The 2,349-nt window shown below is 45.2% G+C and overlaps 1 non-coding gene across 1 annotated transcript; it reads right to left on the bottom strand.

Annotated features, from left to right (window-relative positions):
• Positions 1-955: 955 nt before the first annotated feature.
• On the bottom strand, positions 956-1,029 carry Trnat-ugu. The gene has a single exon. It is a non-coding gene; the product is annotated as a tRNA-Thr (tRNA).
• Positions 1,030-2,349: the final 1,320 nt, after the last annotated feature.

Raw genomic sequence — 2,349 nt, 5'->3', positions numbered from 1 at the left:
GTGACCATTGCTTGTACAGCCCTCTCGCAGTGTCCGGAGCAAGTACGGTGGGTCTGACACACCGGTGTCAATGTGTTCTTTTTTCCATTTCCAGGAGTGTACATTCATTCAGACAGCCAAGCAGCTCTGAAATCTCGATCAGCCCATGCAATGAGATCAAAGATGGTTGCAGAATGCCATGAAATCCTTGTGAATATAGGGGAAAGCAACTCGACGAAACCTGTTGTAGGCTCCTGGTCATTCAGGAATGAGGATAACCAATAAGCTCACAGGGTATCCAGGGCAGGGATGATGACAGCATTTGTTGAACCCGAACATGTTGTACTTATTACTAAGGATGTGGTAAAATGTACACTACGTAGTTCCGTCAAAAGGCAGCAGGGAGAATATAGGACTAACATCCAGAAAACAAAAACATGGTAAGGCAGTGATGCAGAAACCATATTTTAAGAGCCGTTTTGTGAACCTGGGTGCGAACAGGATACAGATCAACCTGATGGTATGTGTAATAACACGACATGTGAACTTTATGAAACATCCGCACATGATGAATATAGAGGAAAAAACCTCTATGTGCAGAATATGTGATTTGGGGGGAGGAAAACCGCACCACATTTAATTTCCCAGTGCTAAATGCTGGAGGCCAAAAGATACAAAATATCTGGATCGTTAATTCCTGGCTCAGAGGTTTAGTGAAGGGAGTAGAATGACAGGGAGAGATATCATACAATAAATTCAGTTTCGGTGTAGGCAACAAAGAACAGGTATCGCTATTGTTTCGTCTCCCTCGTTAAATCAAATAAAGTCATTTTCTCAGCTGCACAGACATTATTTTAAGAAATTCTGCATTTCATTTCCGGTAGTTTGTCACCATTTAATAGTTGATGACTAACTGAAAACCTCAGCTGCCGACAGGTATTGTTCATATACTTCGATGTGGACAGCTGGAAATGTGTGCCCCGACCGGGACTCGAACCCGGGTTCTCCTGCTTACATGGCAGTCGCTCTATCCATCTGAGCCACCGAGGACACAGAAGAATAGCGCGACTGCAGGGACTTATCCCTTGCACGCTTCCCGTAAGACTCACATTCCCAACTGTCCACAATTCTGCTTATGTATTGTACCTTAAAGACGTTTGCCCAACCACCCATTACTCGCGCACGCTTTGGCGATTCCCGTAAGGGTTTGGGCAACCTGTGGGAATTCGCACAGACGAAGGTCAATGGCTGGCTAGCCTTTAACTATATATACGAAGACAGTAACTTGTTCTCGAAAGAACAGTTACTGTTGATGACTATGCGCGAGTAATGAGTGGTTGGGCAAACGTCTTTATGATACAATACATATGTAGAATTGTGGACAGTTAGGAATGTGAGTCTCACGGGAAGCGTGCAAGGGATAAGTCCCTGCAGTCGCGCTATTCGTCTGTGTCCTCGGTGGCTCAGATGGACGCCGGCACGGTAGCTCAGCGTGTTCGGTCAGAGAGGTAGCCGCCCTCTGTACTAAAAAAAACTGAGTTAATAGATCAACAACGAACTTAAAAGGGTGTCTTACGACGTCCGCCCCGATAAGGTGCAACGAACGAAAACGAACAAAACGAAATGAAAAAAAAAGATGGATAGAGCGTCTGCCATGTAAGCAGGAGATCCCGGGTTCCAGTCCCTGTCGGGGCACACATTTTCAGCTGTCCACATCGAGGTATATCAACAACATCTGTCGGCAGCTGAGGTTTTCAGTTAGTCATCATTTATTCCAGGGAAAAGCTGCACGGTCATCAGCAGTAACAGTTCTTTCGAGAACAAGTTACTGTCTTCGCATATACCATTTAATAGCATTCCACAACTCCGGTTTTCCAAATTTTACCTTCTACGTTCCCATAACGCAACATATTATCTTGTATTCACACGAGCTGCACTCTTTTTTGTGAAACTGTTTCTTGGCTCTGCAAGACCTATTGTCTATCTGAGTCCAGAGAAATAGAAATCACTTCCTTGATAAATACACAAAGAACGCGACAAGGAAGTACTTTGATAAATACTGTACAGCTTGTGAGCTACTGTCCAATGGGGGAAAAGGTAACAACCATTAGCGACAATAACGTCGATATAGACCTGAGTTCCAGAATGAGATTTTCACCCTGCAGCGGAGTGTGGGCTGATATGAAACTTCCTGGCAGATTAAAACTGTGTGCCGGACCGAGACTCGAACTCGGGACCTTTGCCTTTCGCGGGCAAGTGCTCTACCACTTGCCTGTGAAAGGCATAGGTCTCGAGTTCGAGTCTCGGTCCGGCGCACAGTTTTAATTTGCCAGGAAGTTTCAGACCTGAGTTGCCAGAATGAACTGGACA

This window comes from Schistocerca piceifrons, chromosome 4 (genome assembly GCF_021461385.2).
Source record: "Schistocerca piceifrons isolate TAMUIC-IGC-003096 chromosome 4, iqSchPice1.1, whole genome shotgun sequence".
Classification (NCBI taxonomy): Eukaryota; Metazoa; Arthropoda; class Insecta; order Orthoptera; family Acrididae; genus Schistocerca; species Schistocerca piceifrons.
This window is presented reverse-complemented; position numbering and strand designations above follow the sequence as displayed.